The following is a 20,400-nucleotide window of genomic DNA, read 5'->3' on the forward strand; positions in this document are numbered from 1 at the left end:
CGACCTGGATCTCCCCCCTGTTGGTCCTCGGCTGGTGGTCGCACTCTTCCTGTCAACCTGGGGATACTCCTTCCTCTACTTGTACCTGCACCTCTTCCTCTCCCTATACTTGGCTGAGGTCCTTCAGCAGCTGACTGTTCTTGCCAAGAATCATGCCCAGCCCCTTGTCTTGTCTTTCCTTCTTGGCTGCTGCTACCACTGCTTACCTGTTTTAGACTTTCTCTTGGCAGTCTCATATGTATCCTGCTCTGTCTCATCTCCAAGAATTGCGAAGAAAAATAATATCCTGCACTTCTTGTCCGGTGCAGTGTAAGAACAGTGCTCTCTTCTGGTTGGGGTTCTTCACCCCCTTTCCTTCCGCATACAATTCAGACGACCTTGGGCATCTTGCCCACGACTGTGCGACCTTGGCTGGATCACCGTGTGGGTTGCAGCATCCCACACCTTGTATATCAACCTCTTTTGATACTGTTATTGTGACTTGCTTCCAAATTCAATCACAGTCAATCTGGAGTCCATCGAATTGAATCAAAGTAGATCCGAGTTCACAGAATTCAATCAAATGGATCCATAGACTCATAGAATCTAATCAAAATGATCCTCGTTGCCACTTGTGAGTTTGCGATGCCAAAAGTCACTTTCATGGGACATGTACTGTCAAAGAAAGGTGTAGAACCTACTCGATAGAGAGTGAAAAGCATGAAGGAAGCTACTAGGCAGTTGAGGAATGCGGCCGAAGTGAAAAGTTTCCTAGGCTTAGTTAACTTCTCCGCCAGGTACATCCCAAATTTGGCTACAATTTCAGAACCCATCGTATTTGTGTATACATAGATATATAGACCAAAAAAGTAAGTTGAAACCGAGTGTGTGACAAAGACTATTGTCACGGGATCTCTTCCCGGAACATAGTAGTCGTGGTATAATTTGCTAGAAGATCGTGAATGTGATGTTGTATTGGGATAGAGAAGTGTGAGAAGACATGTTCCTTTTAGATTCCTGTTATAGTTATTGTTGGTAGCGGGCATCACCGACTGTTACTAGTAGTTGGATGTGGAAACATGAAAGACTGCACCAAGACTCAAATAATTACGGTTCACAATGGTTCAAAAGGCTTTGTTACGGCGACAGAACACGCGCCAGCTCCAATTGACATTTGATATAACATTGTAACTCTCTCAGGCGAATACATTTTCCCCAGTGCATGGAGATCTCACAAAGTCTGCCCTAATCCGCTCTGCACTCTATAGTCTTGGGCCTGTGAACTGCTGAAGACTGACACTAATCTCCAATCTTACTGCAATCTGTGTCTCCTCTAACAAAGGGAAACCTGGCTCTATTTATACTGGACGTTGGCAATGACTGTCAGTATAGCTACCTGTCTATCACTTACCAATGTAGACGGTCAAATTAAACGCAGCAGACTCAGCGCAAACAAGAAACAAAGAACAACAGGGGAGAGGAGGAGAGAGAGGCCAGACGGGAAACAAAGAACAACATTTTAAACGAGGGAGAGGGAGACGAGACGAGAAACAGAGAACAACATAAGAGACACTAGACAAGCTAATTAAGACTAAGAGAGGAAGAAGACGCCGGGTTGGCAGTTTACCTAGCTTACACAATAGATCACTGAATGCTATGCTGAATTATTCATGATTAAAAGGAGCCAAGTTATCAAACATGTAAAATCGTTACACTATTTTTGACAAGGTTAATTGTACACTGTAAATACAAACGTTTGAAACTTGGGATTTTGTAAACATCATGTGTCATCATACTTTTAAATGTGTATGAAATTATATATCTTTACTGTTTTCAAAGTTTGATTTGACAGACAAACATGGAAAATCATAATTTAATGAAATAGATATCAGTTTCAATCAATGATACCACATTTAATCAATGATTTATCTTTCATTTTACTACCTAAATATGGATCATGCTTCATTGCTAGTTCTATCATGTTCATGAATGTCCACGAATGTTATGTCCATGAATGGTATGATAGCAGCGCTTGAAATCTAATCAAGATTGTACTTTCCCGAGGCTCTGCTTGGGGGCCTACTAGTACTACTACTAGCACTACTTCCAGTACTGGCTAACACCGCAGCTGGTATCTGCTTCAGATCGAGGTCATTCTCGCTGTCAGACTCTGAAACTGCCGACTTAGCACTGCTAGCAGGCATAGCCGTGGTACTACTACTGTAAGAGTGCTAGTTTTATGTGTCGGTAGCGTGGTGTGCACTCTTAACTGTACGATGCCAAGCCACAGTCAAACATTAAAGGACAAGTTCACCTTCATAAACATAAGGATTGAGAGAATGTAGCAATATTAGTAGAACACATCATTGAAAGTTTGAGGAAAATCAGACAATCCGTTCAAAAGTTATGAATTTTTGAAGTTTTTGTGCAGTACCCGCTGGATGAGAAGACTACTGCAGTGTATGAATAACTTAGATGTCACATGCGTACAACAATATAAGGAAAATATAAAGAGAATTTCACAAAATTCCATCTTTTGAAAAAAGTACACATTCCCCTGACTCGTTACCGATAAATGTTATGGGTAATATTATTCCCCCTGCCTTTAGAAAGAGGCAAGTCAATTGCTCTTTTATTATGCGAAAAAAGTGAAAATATGTTGAATTTTCTTTTATATTTTCTTTACACTGTTGTACGCATATGACTCACAAGCTGTAGTAGTCTCCTCATCCAGCGGTTCCAACACAAAAATTTAAAAAATTCATAACTTTTGCATCGATCGTCCAATTTTCCTCAAACTTTCACTGATGTGTTCTACTAATATTGTTGCATTTTCTCAATCCTTATGTTTATGAAGGTGAACTTGTCCTTTAATCCAGTCAGAAGACAAGATGGTAGTTCAAGATGTATAATCGTTTATTAAATATAAAGATCAGGAACAGTTATTATAAGCTGAACATTACAATGATCCAGAATTCAAGAATGATGAATAATATTGATGAGGGAAGATTGTCAGTACTAAATAGAAAGAATGCTGTTCACTCCTTCTTGGCACATGACCGAACAGAGTCGGGGCCGGAGTCAGGTTGCCTCTTCAACTCCAGGAGCACAAGATATATAGGAGCATGGATAGGAGAGTGTCTCTGATGTGGGGATTATAGTTTCATTGAACAGTGCTGAGTAAGGGACTGGCTGTGGGAATTGTAAACACAGTCTGAGTTTTAATACTTCAACTTGATTGGGGACAAAGAGAATGATTAACTATTGAGTAGAGATTAACCAAAGTAGTAACAGAGATGGTTGGGTTCCGAATGGAAGTTTAATTGGAGGTTTGATGGTCTTGTTAATAAAAGGACAGGAGACTATAAAACTGGGAATTGTACACAGGGTTTTGGATTGAGCTGATCTTATATTTAGACAGAATGATTGGGCAGGAAATGGGAATAAATTCTTAACCCGGTCAATCAAGAAACACTTATCTCTACATAAGGTTTGTTCTGTTTTATGATTAAATAAATGATTCACTAAAGTATGAAATCCCAATTTCTCCATCTTACACTACTACTAGGAGATGGTTGTGGCTTGGTGGTGGGCCCGATGGTAGAACGGGTAGATGACTGTGATGACAATCCTGAGCCTGAGCCTTATGAGGCCGAGCGTGCAGATGACTCCAGACCAAGCCCTGGAGATGGATTTAAGGCAGGTCTCCCAAAAGCTGGTGAAGCTCACCGTAAAACGGGCAGGTCACCCAATTCCTTCTGCTTCTGCTGTTACTTGTGTTAACTTCGTTATAGGCGCTTGTCATTGCTCGCATTTTTTTTAATTTGAGTTCGTGAGCGATTGAAGGGCAAAGGGCGATGCACAGTCGGATTATGGCTGGGTGCCAGCGTCGTCCTTTGGGATGCGTGCTGAGGCACTTCAGCTGCTCATCCCACAGCAGTTTTTGAGGCGAGTTCTCCGGCAGCTCTTGTCTGATAGAGTCAGACTCCTTCATAAACACTTCACGCAGAGCATCACTATTCATTTCTCCAAGCTTCAGAGCTTCATCTTCAAAGTGCTTTTGGATTTTTTTCTCCAGCTGGTGTATTTTTTTTTCATGATTTTTCCTTTTACTTTCAATTACCCTGAGCCTCTTGGCAAGTTAACGGATCGTATGTGTTTGTAATTAGTCTTGGGTGCAGGGGAGGACTTGGATGAGGTTCTTTTCAGTATTGACGCCAGATCAGAGCAGTACGCCTAAATCTTGCAGGAGCTGCATCGGGCGGATGTGCTGATGAGGAGGGGGCATGATTCGTGTCTCACTGTACGGGAGTTGGGCTGATAGTGGATAGTGGATGTAGGCTGGCTTCCAGTTGAGGACACGGTCTTGCACTATATACTCTGGATTTCCAGGACAGATGTGGGAAGATGTGAAGTTAAAAAGAAACTGGGGCATCAGGTCAGCATTTAGAACACATGGTACATCAGAGAAGTGAGTTTTTTCGAGTGGCACTTGACGTCCATACACATACATCTCCCATTCTCCTGAAGTCAACACATGCAGGCATGACCTTGAATTGCCTTCATTGTCAGTGACAATTAATATTGCCTTTCCTTCTGTTGTTTTTTTTTAATGGTGTCCATGCAACTGCTGCAAATTCCTTTAAAACAGAAAGGATCTTGGAAGAGGGGAGGGAAGGATCTTGTTCTTGGAATTCTTTTATGAAGATTTGAAGTTTTGATATTCTCCCATGTGGAATTTTCTTGTTTTTCTTTTCCCAGCAGACTAGCTTCTGGTAACAATGTTCACAAATATATTGTGGTTGGCTATCAGTGTCCTGGTCTAAATCCAGTCCTGTTTCTGATTTTAGCAAGTTGCACCACCTTGACTTTGGTTTCCCTTTCTGCGTTAGTAGCGCTTCACAGAGTCGACAAATGCTTGGCTTCCCATCAATGCTGGTTGAAGCTGCCATGTTGTGTATTGATCTGATTGATTTTAAAAAATGAAATGAATAACAAATATCAGACAAACTTGAAAAATTGACACTATGAGAAGACTAAACAACGTAGCACAGTCAAGAAAATTGATACCTGACACATCATCCAACTTTATGAAGATAAAGATACATGTATGTAGATATACTTGAGCATGTTGAAATGTGGAATTGGGGCATTATAAGTAGGTCCCTACCCTGTAATATTATTATTATTAGATTGAGTACCTTTGTAATTACTTATAGAGTAAATGATGTCATTCACAATTAAAATAATGAATGAAGGAATAGATTTTTGATGGCAAGTTCAACAGTTGCAAATGGAAAAATAACTTGGTCTACAGCTTTTCAAATCCAGGGAGGGGAAACGGCCCCTTTGGCCTTTGATCAGGACGGTACCACGAGGGGTCCCTGCAGCTGGCGCACTAGCTACCGCTGCCACCGGCCGAACGGCCACCTCAGACACCTCCTCCTTGACCGTAGGCTCCTCCCCCTCACTTGCACTGCTCCCACACTCCATGGGGACAATAGGAGGGCTCTCCTCCCCTGGGCCTCCTTCCACCCCAGGGACTGTTGGCTTGCTGGGAGTAGATGGGAGAGCCTCTCCACTGGCAGGCTCTCGTGGGGGGTGGGTGGGCTCCACAGGAGCTTCCCCTGACTCCCTTGGGAGGTCACCTCCGTCTTGAACTCTACCAATGGGGGCATCCCCTCATACTCCGCCACCGGGTCGCCCATGGTGGGTTCCCCAAGGGCCGTGGCCGCAGCGCTATGCTGGGCCAACTGACCCGCAGCTGGAATGGGGTCCACGGGGCCATGTGGCTCCCCATGGTGTTGGCCTAGCCGACGGAACTCACCCCACTGAGGGGGGGGGGGGGGGGGGGTTACCCGTGTGGCCAGGAACAACAACACCTTCCAGTGCATCAGTGCCGCACGAGAATTAGGAGGTCTTAACATAAACCTCTCAGGAACCTCCCACCCATGGCGGCGGGCTGTTTCCCTCATCTCGGCGGCCCCTCCCTCGGGGGCGAACACCGCGGGCCCTGCCCACTCCCTCACCACCATCTCCAGGAGGGCCTCCAAGCCTCCGCTTCCGACAACACACCCCGCCAGGTACCGAAGGGCATTTAGCCACAACGGATGCAGAATATCGGCATTCCAACTTGCACATTCCGAGGTGAGGAAACAATCCGGAAGGTGTTTATGCAGATGCCTGCGCCTTTGCGTGACTTCTTTTCCACACCCTGGGATGGGACATGGTGTCCGATCCTTCTGCCCTGGCAAAGTCTCTCTCGGTGGCACAGATGGCTCGGCCGCCTGGGGATGGGATCTTCCCCCTGTGCTCCTCGGACGAACAGGGTCAGGGGCTGGGGCTGCAGGAGGCTGTCGCCCTCTCGGGGTTGAGCCTGCCTTGCGCCCCTTCTTGCGTGCCCTACCCTTCATCCGCGAGCGGCGATTCCCCGCCCTCTCAGGTCCGGGGGCCGCCCCAGGGGGCGTCGCAAAACGAGGGCGGAGGGCTGCCTGGGCCTCTCAAGGTGCCATAGCCGGAGCCTCTGCTGCCACCCGCCCACCAGCAACGTTACATGAAGGGATCCGGTGGGGAATATTCCCCAAGATCCAATCATAGCTCTGCACTGGCCGACATGCCAGCTGCAGCGCTCGCACCCACCACCATTCGCCGCAACCAGCTGCCAGCTGGTACTGGGCCCTGATGAGCGTATCCACTCTCACCTGACGATGGAAATTGGGCTCTCCTTGTCCCTGCACCAGCAAAACCGGGTCTAGTAACTCCCCCGGTGATGCCGGACCCAGAGGCACTCTAGTAAGGACAGCTCACCAATATCCCTAGCGTCCTCCCCCCTACCCCTACTGGGCCAACGTCCTGATCCACTAGCCATTCTGAAACAGAGGGATCAAAACACAAGATTCATTATCACCTCATCACTTTATTACATCCCCCTTTCTAATTTTCCCTGGGGAGAGTTCATCCCCCTCCCACGCAAAAAACTAACGATCGCGGAACGAACACACCACCCGAGGGGTACTCGGAACGAACAATACACCCACCTAATTAACGGGCGCCGTGTAAACGCGACTTCAATTCACGGTACACTAATCCACTAAACTAAAAACAATAGGACCTGGTCCTAATACAACACACCGTACACACCGTACACACAGAATGCGCACCGTGTGCACAAATCCTACCCTCTGGGTCCTAGCACTAATCGCAGGCTAATACTAGTAGTAGCGATCCGGCACTAAACCAGCGCGCAACAACGCTAACTTACCAGCAAACCCACCGATATAGATACCGCAATGAATAACACACGTAGTGATACTGCTGAATAATCACAGCCAGTGGCTACTGATTTGTAATAATCGGTCACGACATAAATCGCTCGAAAATAAAAAATAATCACGTACCTTGATGTGATCAATCACTGGCCGTCACTGCACTGCTACTGCCTTGCTGTGTGCAAGCGGGAGCAATCAGCACAATCACTCACACACACAAACTCAATTTCAATTATACACAAACAATACCGACCCTTATTGGTCCTGGTATAAGAAATCCAGTAACATATTGATTAACTGCTGAGTTGTAATTAAATCAGCCTTATGAATCTCGATCACGTACATTAAGAAATTAAGCCTTCCCACAATTTCTATCTGAAATTCCTCTGCTTCCGAATCACTATCCATCAAACACCCAGTCACACACGCAATCGACCGTAACACTCACTCGCAGAAAGAAAACACAAGACACTTGATTGTAACACACCAGTTTAATATCCACACATTAGACACAAGCACCCACTCTCTACTCACACAATAATCGCTCAACACTGATTTTGCCCTATCACTTAATCTCACTCCGTTCCCCTATCAATTATTCCCGTTGCACAACTGATCAACGTTAATGCAACCCACACTACAATATCTGGTACTGAAACTTGAATTTAAGAAGACCTAGTCTGCTCCGCACTGAAGTGCACACTGCGCCGTGACAATACGCACACAGGCTGCAATCACGGTCTTGGACCCCCGTTGAAAAAGTTTGTGAGTACGGAATCACAACTCATGCGAAACAAAAAACGCCGAAAGAGAGATGGCTCTAGTTCGCAAGAAAGAGAAAAGAAAACAGGACATGAGAAAGACAGTAAAGAGTAAATACGAAAACCGAAAGCCCAACACTCGCGCTAATCCCTTGCCGCTAACACGAACAACCTGAAAATTACGAATAAACTGTGTGGGGCTACCCAGCTTTATGAAAATCACGAAACGATGAAGCAAAACACGAAATCCGTGGAGTGAAAGTCACTGCACACGGTAACACAAATATTGACACAATCGTTTGATGCAAACGAATAATACGGAGCGTTGGGGAAACCCCAAGTTAGAAGCGCCCGATATGGCTCAATAGCCGACTACGCCAGTTTGTAATAACTAACTGCGCCACCCTACCCCAGGTGCGGGTTAGCTAAGACATATGCACTCGCGTTATCACGCTAGTGTTGTGGCTGAGCGGTAGGCAACCTTTACCACTCAGAATCTTACCTAAATACGTTATCTTACCTACACCTTACTCTAACAAAACTAACTATGCTACTGCTACAACTACTGCTCGGCTCACCTGCGGTTCCTTGAGGATCTTGCTTCGCTTATACGGCTGATGGCTGACGATGTTTGTAGAGTTTCAGGAATACATGTCCGTACTTGTAATCATTCTTCCAACCAGCGCCTTGGCCGTCCAATCAGGAGACAGGACTGCAGCCCCCCAATTTGCATAAAGCCCTCCCCGATTAACCCATTCTACTAACTAGGGGTGTTCAACCCTACTTCCAAAAGATGAACCCAATTTACTGCTACAATATTTTCAAGTAATTTATGCCATAATTTTATGTTGATAGTCGATTGTAGGCAGTCTTCTCCCCACCTCCCTGGTTCTGCCACAGTGCTACCCACCTCTGATCCCACTCCTTCAAAAATTCCTACAACTTGTGAGAATGAAATAGTATACAATACGCATGAATACGCAGATGGGACTAGTATCAAATGAAAGGTGAGAATGATATAAGTCAGTGGTAGCACATTTCGGCTCATTTTTTGTACAAATTATTTCATAATCATAACATTTATGGCAAGAAAATACTTCTTTACCTTGTATCTAGGCTGTTTCTGGGCCGATTTCTTCCGTTTAAACATCAATCTGATCATTGCAGCCCGGTGAAAACAAACATGTCTGCTGTGCAGGGGGTATAACTGCGCACCTATAGGATGATCTGGTTGCTTTCCCTCCTCCCTCCGCAAAATCTGGCTCCTGCATGAGACCTCGTGAAATGTCGGTGGGGAGCATGGAACTTCAAAGGGTGGACGGCCGATCTGAGTTACGAGGGTCAGGAGCAATCTGGCAGGTGTTACGTAACTTTCACGCTTATCGGCCGCGGTGACTCTCTGAAGTGGAGTTTATTTCCACTTTTTTACCTACTTGAAGACAGATTGTAATCGAGTGCAAGATCCCAAGAGGGTCGCAAAGGCAAGGCAGTGGAGAGATTCCACTCCTTCTCTTTCCACCTCCCTGATTGAAGCCAGCAGCAGCCATGCTGGCACTCATTTCTCTGCATACCGTATCCCCACGTTTACGATTCGTACCTGGTTTGGAACATTGCTGCAGCAGTTCATCTTTACGCCACATGGAAACAAAAAATTTTGTTTCCTCCACGCTCTCGTGTATGTTGTTACTCTCTTCCATCGCAGACAAATTATATGATATGACAGGCTTTTGAGAATTTGGAATATAGAGCTCAATATAAGATGTATACACTTACAAGCAGCGTTAATATTCCCAGCAGTGCAGGAATCGCGAGATGACATTCAACAGCGCCAAGGATCAGCATGGCATACACCTTTACGACTGTACCGTGTGAAAATTATGTACTAATGATAGCTCATCCTGAAATGGTACTTACATTTCCCCTGAAACTGATATTATGTGGTCCAACATCACTATCTCTTAGACTTTCCAAGGTCATAGCTGCATCCATCCCTCTTGAGAAGTAACTATTAAAGGATGAATATAGGGAGCTTATGAAAAAGGGAGATACAAAAGTGAGATCAGGATCCAGAAAACTAACAATCATATTACATCCAAATGGATATAACTCACAAACGTTAAACAAACTAAATATGTGAGTGTCAAAGCAGTGGCAAAGACAATGCGGTACACATTGGATTACATTGATCACGTTCTTGGTGTTGAGATTAATTTATATTTGAGCATTGGAGCGACCAGCTTGCTCTCCTTGTACCATGAGAAATAAAAGGAGTAATTATACAAATGATAGTCAGAGGTAGGAATGTACTTACATTCCACTTTGACATTCAGTAAGAGAGGGTTGGGTCTCTATACTATACAACATTCGCGCGAAGTGCTCACAGATACAGTCCTCGTGGTTAAATGAGTTCACAACATGCTAACTGATGGCAAATCTCAGAGCATTGGGTTCACTAAGCAAAGACAGTCTGCAAACGATGACCAGAAGACTTCCCTGCACTGAGTTGACTTACAGTTGTTGTTTTTTTTTTTTTGGAGGGGGGGGGGGAGGGGGGGGGGGTTCCTTGTCCAAATGGAGATTACTTCAGGCTTGCTGCAAATTCTGAAACCTGCATGTTTGGTCCACTAACACTAAGTAGTCACTTGACTCCTTAGATCGACCAACATATAACAAATTGTTTGGAATGTACAGCAAAGCATGCCTTCCACATCCTGAACATTCTTTTGCAATATCCCTGCAAAAGTGGCCTTGACTTCTGGACATATGTAATGATGTTGAAGGGCATAGAATAGTTTTGGGGTAATGATGTGCATCCCCAGGATGTCAGCCATGAATTTCACCTTTCAGAAATTATTTCCTGAGAGCAAGATGGCACCCCCCAACATGGGTTCTGTTCAATGTCTCTTTGAGACAATACTTGTCAACATGGCCACGCCTACAAGCCTGCATGCATCAAATAGAATTAAAGACCAAACATTATCTACACACAAGGTATTTTAAACAAAAATTAATGATTTTTTTTTTCTTTTGCTATTCTCATGTACGGACATCAAATGTGTTTACGAATACTATTAATGCAAACAGTCAAATCTGTCTACAATTGCCACCCAAGGACGTCAAGTGGTTTTAAGACAGTCTGCTGCTTTAGAATAGTTCTCTTTAGAATATGTTCCTTGTCCAAATGAAGATTACTTCATTCTTGCTGCAAATTCTGAAAGCTGCATGTCTGGTCCACTAACACTAAGCAGTCACTTGACTCCTCCTTTAGATCGACCAACATATAACAAATTGTTTCGAATGTACAGCAAAGCATGCCTTCCACATCCTGAACATTCTTTTGCAACATCCCTGCAAAAGTGACCTCGACTTCTGGACATATGTAATGATGTTGAAGGGCATAGAACAGTTTTGGGGTAATGATGTGCCACCCCAGGATGTCAGCCATGAATTTCACCTTTCGAAAATTAAGTAAAGAAGTAAAGACCAAACATTATCTACACACAAAGTATTAAAAAAAAATTAATGATTTTTTTCTTTTGCTATTCTCATGTACAGACATCAAATATGTTTACGAATACTAGTAATGCAAACAGTCAAATCTGTGTACAATTGCCACCCAAGGAAGTCAAAGTGGTTTTAAGACAGTCTGCTGCTTTAGAATAGTTCTCCAATATCTATTTGTGTGTCTGTGTCTGTGTCTGTGTCTGTACATCACATACATGAACATACTTATAATTTTTACGAATAATTATCACCTATTTGCAATTTTATTACGCAAACAACTGCACAATTTATCCTGAAAGTGACAAAGGTCACTACCCCCATTTTCTTTATTGTTTTGCAATTTGCATTAATTTAATCCACAGTATGAGAGAAGGTGCTGTTAGGTAGAACTTTAAATGAATAACAGTACTTGTATCAAAAAGGATGAGTTTTTCTTTTGCACAATACACCCATTCGATATGACCCGATGTGCCGACAGGACGAACTGTGATGTCTGTTCTGTCACCATAGACTTTGCATGTTGGCCTTGCTGCAGCTGCCAGCTCCTTAATGATGGAGTCAGTCACTAAATAAAGCTGACACCGCTGAGCTTCCTCAGTGGAATCCGTCTTTTTGTGAAGGCGAGATCTTGTTGCTTCTGCTTCTTCTTTTTCCTCAGGACTCTTCTTCCGCTACACCCTCATCTTCTTCCCAATCATCTTCTATAATGCCAATGCAGTCTGCTTGGGCTTGTGCTCTAATAGAATGATGTGAAAGACAAATATACCAATTTGCATAATAACATCCATTCCTAGTAAAGTAAGTATTCTGCAATCTCCAATTATTATAAAAACAGGACACTTTGATACATACTGCATGCGTTAAGCAGTCGATCATGACACTTTGTAACATTTGAACTGTATTATGAAGACATTGGCTTGGTTTATGATGAATAAGCAACCTTGCATCTTTGCTTCTAAGCTGAACAGCCACTTGCAGATTATTATCCACTCTTAATTTTTCCTACAATTGATTTGTGCATTTACGCCTTGAGTGACATGCACCAAAAGTAAGGATTTTACAATGGTTAACAATATCTTGAGTGTTTGCACAAATGGACAAAACACCAGCAGATGATCACACAACTTCTAAAAAAGACTTATATGTCGGCTATTAGAGATTGGAGTAATTATCCGAAACTAGTTTCTTGCAGATAGATGAAATCACCTATTTCTATGGCTTCCAAGCTGGGGGTTGTTGTGTGGGTATGACATCAGTGATCTCAGAATAAAGTTAGCAATAACAACATTCTGAGTGCTGATGCTCATTCATTTTAGTCCGAACCCAAAGATTGTTATATACACAATCCACACGCAACGGTGACCAAACATCACTTTACGACAAAGTTGGCGATGAGGATGGGATGATCAATATCTCCACTCGAGTGTCCGTGAGGTAGCCCACTTCCCAACCCCCAAATCTTCATAATTCCTGTCGGACTGCCACCAACAAGGCCATGAAAAGCATCATGATTCCCTGAATTAACATCTTCAAGGACCTTGCTCCTCTTCACCCCTGCTTCTGCAGAGGGAATGAATGAAGATGTAGAAATTGTTCCCCTCTGGGTAGATGGAGGTGTGGCAGTTACCCCTCGCTGTGGAAAATCTTTGCTGAAATGACCCCAGCCCTTGCACTTGTAATACACCACTTCCTCTGTGCATTGAGGCTTTGTATACCCCTTCTTCCCCTAGTTATAACATCTCATCTCATTGTAAGACCTGCAAGGCATTCACTTAGTTCCAAGGACCATCATACTCTGTTGGAGATCTGCCAAACCCTTCTTTAGAGAATTCAACTCATCTTGTAGACTGTTTTCTTTCCTGCTAGCCTGCTTTTAAAACCGGAATGTCTTGCACACTGCCATTCATCCCCACTGCTACTAAATGAGCTTGTGTTTTCCTGTTTGTCTCGTGGTCTTCGAAGAACTCTTGGGTCCTCTTCCTCCTGTCCTGAAATAACTTGCTCTTTGATGTCATCTTGATGCGCCTCAATTCTTGTTGTATCCACTTCTCCCTTGCCGCTGGAATAAATGACTGTCACAGGTGGGGTTTGTCTGTATAAGCCTTTGACCAGATACAGTCATGCACTCAAATACCCATGTACAAACATGCAGACACCCTGCAACAACAACACAGTCAAGAATGCATGTGTAGCCATGTACTCACAAAAAAATTTCCTACAAATCAAATAATCTTAATATTATCAGGGATGACAGTGAGATCTAGGCTCTAGGAAGGGGACGTAATTTTATTACCAATACCTTCAATATTAGGCCCAATTTCCGACAGTTAGCGTCCGCTTGCATGATAGAAAGTCTCCTTGCAGGTTCAGACGAGGTGTAGAAGAAACTTGCAAATGCCATTCTAATTTATAATGATAAAAAACGATGTCGATGATAGACCAGACGATGCCGTAAAGTTGTGAAAGTGCAAGCAAGTAGAATAGACACGGTAAAGTGCATGTGGCGGCGGTGGTGGTAAGAAGGTCAATCATCAGCGCGCCATGTACGTACGTACATTATGAGCGAGAGGAGGAGAGGGGGTCCCGTGTGATTACAAAAAGCGCGCGCCACATACTGCATGACTGCCGTTGGGGCGGTCTTCAATATCCTGTTGCTTGTTGCAAATGAAAAATGGAAAAACGAATATCGAACCGATATCCTATTTCCCATTTCCTATTTTATTAAATCTTGAGAAAATCAGATTTTGAGTCATTTTTCCACATCCCAGGTGACAGCCATTCCTGCCTCTCTGGCAAATCCCCATGTTCACAATGTGGTTGGACCCCATATCCGCCTGTGAGCAGCCATTCATGTGTAATGCACGCATAATGCACATTCCCTCTCCACTTGTTCATCTGGAAATTTCATTATAAGGCAAAAAAAAAAAAAAAATGTAACCAAGAAACTGCTAAGGACCTGTCTTATGGCCCAAAGCTACATTCTGTGTCTTCACATTACTGTGAACCCGTAGATAAGTAAAAACACGTGCGATTTCATTCAAATTTCATTTAATAGAGCTGATGCAGGGAGGAAAAAAAATAGTTCCATCATGGAATGAAATTTCACAGCTACAAATAATTTCTAAATATGCATTTTTGCAAAAAGTACCACTGGAACATCATTATGTGGGGTTGCACATACATTGATGACATGATTCACAATCAAGCAAATATATTAGCAGTAAACAAAAATTTATACATAAAATTTTATGCATTATAATTCTAAGATATTAAATGACCAAATTAGGTCTTCAATTGAAAACAAAACAAAACAGAAAAAAGTTGTAAATTTACTTTTTCCCTCTAAGAAGAATCAAACATTTTTCAAGAGCAAAATGGTGTCTAGTGACAGATGAAATTAATCAAAAGGCAAGTATCATTGAATTTTGCAGAATATCCTCTATAAAATGTACAGTAAATACATAATCTGAAGTCAATGACATGAATAAATGAATAGATAAATAGATATATAAATAAATGGATAAATAAATGAATAGATAAATAAATAAAATTAATTAATTAAATAATCAATTAATAGATAGATAAATATTCCATACATACAAAAAAAAGTAGGTCAATGTCGCCGCCACATGTCTCTGCACAGAACCAGAAGTGATTTACGATATGCTTGACCCAGTACTTCAATGGCTGGTTTCTTGCAGTGCTAGATGCCTGATGAAAAATAAAAGAAGAAGAGGAACAAAATCACAAATTTTACAAATCTACCACTACACTGTAGAAACATGAATTTATACTTCAAAACTGACGAGTAATAAGCATCCCTGGTAGAAATTTGTGAACATAACTATAGAAGACATACATTTGGATGGATCAAGACTACAATGAAAAAGACTGTTTGCTGCAGAAAGATTTGGAAACACAAACCATGTTATTCATCTTCCTTCTTTCAATTTTCCAATCTTTTCATTCAGCAATATACAGATATAGAGGCCCAACTATGCGGACTTCAATACCAAAATCTGTGCTAGAGATTATACTAAACTGCCACAAAAATGTTGATAAGATACCTTGGCCACTTTTTCCCCCATGTTTTTGGCACCATGCCAAACATCCCAGCTGTGCAGTATCTCTGGGTGTTCCTTCTTTCCATTTTCCAATCTTTTCATTCAGCAATATACAGATATAGAGGCCCAACTATGCGGACTTCAATACCAAATCTGTGCTAGCGATTATACTAAACTGCCACAAAAATGTTAAGATACCTTGGCCACTTTTTCCCCCATGTTTTTGGCACCATGCCAAACATCCCAGCTGTGCAGTATCTCTGGGTGTTCCTTCTTTCCATTTTCCAATCTTTTCATGCAGCAATATACAGATATAGAGGCCCAACTATGCGGACTTCAATACCAAAATCTGTGCTAGCGATTATACTAAACTGCCACAAAAATGTTGATAAGATACAAATGTACCTTGGCCACTTTTTCCCCCATGTTTTTGGCACCATGCCAAACATCCCAGCTGTGCAGTATCTCTGGGTGTTCCTTCTTTCCATTTTCCAATCTTTTCATTCAGCAATATACAGATATAGAGGCCCAACTATGCGGACTTCAATACCAAAATCTGTGCTAGCGATTATACTAAACTACCACAAAAATGTTGATAAGATACCTTGGCCACTTTTTCCCCCATGTTTTTGGCACCATGCCAAACATCCCAGCTGTGCAGTATCTCTGGGTGTTCCTTCTTTCCATTTTCCAATCTTTTCATGCAGCAGTATACAGATAAAGAGGCCCAACTATGCGGACTTCAATACCAAAATCTGTGCTAGCGATTATACTAAACTGCCACAAAAATGTTGATTAGATACCTTGGCCACTTTTTTCCCAATGTTTTTGGCACCATGCCAAACATCCCAGCTGTGCAGTATCTCTGGGTGTTCCTTCTTTCCATTTTCCAGACTTTTCATGCAGCAATATACAGGTATAGAGGCCAAACTATGCGGACTTCAATACCAAAATCTGTGCTAGCGATTACACTAAACTGCCACAAAAATGTTGATTAGATACCTTGGCCACTTTTTCCCAATGTTTTTGGCACCATGCCAAACATCCCAGCTGTGCAGTATCTCTGGGTGTTCCTTCTTTCCATTTTCCAGACTTTTCATGCAGCAATATACAGATATAGAGGTCCAGCTATGACCTTGGCCACTTTTCCCCCCATGTTTTTGGCACCATGCCAAACATCCCAGCTGTGCAGTATCTCTGGGTGTTCCTTCTTTCCATTTTCCAGACTTTTCATGCAGCAATATACAGATATAGAGGTCCAGCTATGCGGACTTCAATACCAAAATCTGTGCTAGCGATTATACTAAACTGCCACAAAAATGTTGATTAGATACCTTGGCCACTTTTTTCCCAATGTTTTTGGCACCATGCCAAACATCCCAGCTGTGCAGTATCTCTGGGTGTTCCTTCTTTCCATTTTCCAGACTTTTCATGCAGCAATATACAGATATAGAGGCCAAACTATACAGACTTCAATACCAAAATCTGTGCTAGCGATTATACTAAACTGCCACAAAAATGTTGATTAGATACCTTGGCCACTTTTTCCCCCATGTTTTTGGCACCATGCCAAATATCCCAGCTGTACAGTATCTCTGGGTATTCTCTCTCTCTGTCAAGAAACAAAACAACCAGTAAGATCTTTGAAGTGTGGTGATAGTATTGTCCTGTTGGTCAACTGTGCTCTTTTTCTATGGACACAAATGTGCTGAACATTATTACATTACAATGCAAACACACAAACACAAGACAACCTTTATCAGTCAAAGCCAGGTGCATGCTATTTCACTTACCCATGCTTGACATCCAGGGAAAAACCACTTGTCAACCTGTAAATTAATTTTTTTCCTTTAATTACATGTAAAGCAATAGTTTTTATTTCAAAATCGATTTTTACTGTAAAATGCTATCAAAGGTTTCATATCTACCATGTTTTTCTTTTTCCCCTTCTTCTTTAAGGTTAAAAACTTTCATAATCAAAAACACAAAAGTTAAATATTTGGCTATGCACATCATCTTTCAAGTCCCCTTCTCTTTATGTTCTGTTGATTAATTTAACCCTGCACAAATTTAGTTTTCTCTAAGTCGAAGCTATTTCTTCAGTTCAGTCAACTTAGGCAGGGCTGACTGTATGCAAATATGCACTTTTTATTTTATTTTTAAACAGAATATATGCTTACTAAGCAGTGCTGTGATCACTGGATAGGCATCAGTGATCACTTCTGCGATCTTCACATCCTTGCTTAATATCGTCTGGATTGCCCGAACAAGGGCCAAGGTCTCCATGTTCGGGGACTTATCCCCTGTTTCTCGCTTGTCAAGAAATTGGACATTGAGGATGTTTTTTGTTGTGTGGTCAAGTGTGGTGTAGGTGCAATACTGCGCACTGAATCCTGGCGAGTCATTCCTCGCATCACCTGCAGTGAAAAGAGTATAAGCAAGGAGGGTCTTGAGGTACAAGTGTGTACGGTAATTGCAACAAAAAATTTACTACTGTTAAAACAAACAATGTCTGCATGCATTTGAACTTTGCAAATATCTCTAGAGCCAAGAATCATGAAATTAAAATGCAAGATAAAAGTTTTTGTCTAGCTACAGCTATGTATTGAATGCTGCGGCAATGCGGGTAAAATCATATATTGGTTTTTTACAGCATCTTCACCCAACAACAAATGTCTTGCACACTGCCATCCATCCCCACTGCTACTTTCAATAATGAGCTTGTGTTTTTCTATGTGTCTCATGGTCCTTAAAGAACTCTCGGGCCTTCTTCCTCATAGCGTTAGGTGACTTGCTCTTTGATGTCATCTTGATGCACCTCCATTCTTGCTGTATCCACTTCTCCCTTGCCCCCAAACAAATCTTTCCTTTAGGGCAGAATCCTGGACCCTTTCAAAGGCTTACTTTTCGTCAGAGGAGGGCCGGTGCAGCTTTGACCATCTGACTGTAGAGCCTCATTGCAGCTCTGCTAAAATCAAAAACTTTGAATGTGTTTTTGTTGATTTCTCTTGTGGAATGCTTGACTCAGAGTAGGAAGTGGTTCTACAGGTGCGAAGAGGGACTGGAGAATGTCTAACATTTTGCTGTAACACTTCTCGACATCATCCCCTTTACACAAATTCTCTTCTTTCGCAGCCCCTCCAAGGTGGTTGAACAGGCTCTGAGCTGTTGATTCATCTCTCAGCTGGTAGTGTGATGTGTAGCTATTGAAATCCTCCACCTTCTTCTTTTTGAACTTAGTCAGTTGTTTGAAGTAAAACAAGCTGTGCAATTATTTGTAACTCAACCTAATAATACTCCATCCACACATACATCTGTGTAGGGGGTATATAGCATATAATACAGCATACAAAAATATTGTGGATTCAGTTAACTCCCTCTGTCTTTGAGCATTTAGCTTGAAATTATGGCACATGTGATTAGCACCACTATGGTATGTAAATGTGCAAACTTAATCTTAACGAGAATGTAAACTAAGACTAAGTCTGAGCGACCCACCAAACTCGTCTTCTCGTTGAGCCTGTAGTAGCCAGCCACCTCCTGTACGTTGGATGCAGTCACCAGAGTTCTCTCCATCAAGCGCATCATCTTGCCCACAATCTTCTCATATTTGGCATCACAGTATACCTCCAACACCTGATCGCACCCTCTCCCGATCACTGCCATCCGACAAAAACTGTTCACCCACCTGCTTCTTCCTGAGCTCCGCCCTCTCCGCAACCTTCATCTGTTTTGTTACATTTTTGGGGACTTATCCCCCGTTTCTCGTTTGTCGACAAATTGAACATCGAGGACGTTTTTTGTTGTGTGGTCAAGTGTGGTGTAGGTGCAATACTGCGCACTGAATCTTGGCGAGTCATTCCTCGCATCACCTGCAGTGAAAAGAGTATAAGCAAGGAGGGTCTTGAGGTTTAGCTGGACTGTGAGATATTAGAATTTTGCTGTAAACTTTGCCAGGTGCCTTTCCATAGTATTCACTAATTTGACCTAAACCTGTATGCATGTTTATATTTCAAGAGCCTTGTATACAAGGAAATAAAATAAAGATTCTATTTTGGTTAACAGCATAGGGGTAGTATTTGAAATGCTATACATATATCTTCAACAACTGCTGAGTCAGCTTATAGCATTCTACAGGTGTGTACGGTAATGACAGCAAAAAATTTGCCACTGTACAAAACCAAGAATGTTGGCATGCATTTTAATTTTGCGAATATCTCTAGAACCAAGAATCCTGTGAGCCTGTCTCTTGGGTACAGATGTACGTTCGAAATTGAATATATACTTGGTATGGGATTTTTTTAGCTTTATCTTGGGACTGTGACTCACTTTCAGAGCTTTCACAATTTTCATCTTGTTGAGAAGTGTTTGAATCACTTTTCTTGACATTTTGGGATGGAAGGGACTCTCTTTCGTCATGTAGCAATCATGATAGCTCCCGTCGGCCACAAGCTTACAAACATTACAGTTCATTTCATTGCAATTGTGTTGCTTGGAATCGTCATCAAGAAGATCTGTGTCAAAGATCTTATTGCATTTGGTACATTTGAAATTCTGCACTAGATGTACTTGAACCACTCAATGGACCACAAGCAAACTGGTCTCCAACTTTGAACACCTTTAGCGCCATCACGCAAGTATGATGCTCCGGTTTACAGTAGATATCAATTACTTCTTTCCCCTCACTCTCAATGACACTGCCACGATAAACGGAACTTCCGTCCCTCTTCGTCCGCTCCTCAAGACATTCTACAATCTGGGAACATCTGGGTCTTGCCATCTGAGAAATACCAATAATTCCTATACAAGTTTAACGTTTTAAAG

Source organism: Diadema antillarum, unplaced genomic scaffold, assembly GCF_040938485.1.
Source record: "Diadema antillarum isolate AM-2024a unplaced genomic scaffold, OU_Dant_1.0 seq00001060_RagTag, whole genome shotgun sequence".
Classification (NCBI taxonomy): domain Eukaryota; kingdom Metazoa; phylum Echinodermata; class Echinoidea; order Diadematoida; family Diadematidae; genus Diadema; species Diadema antillarum.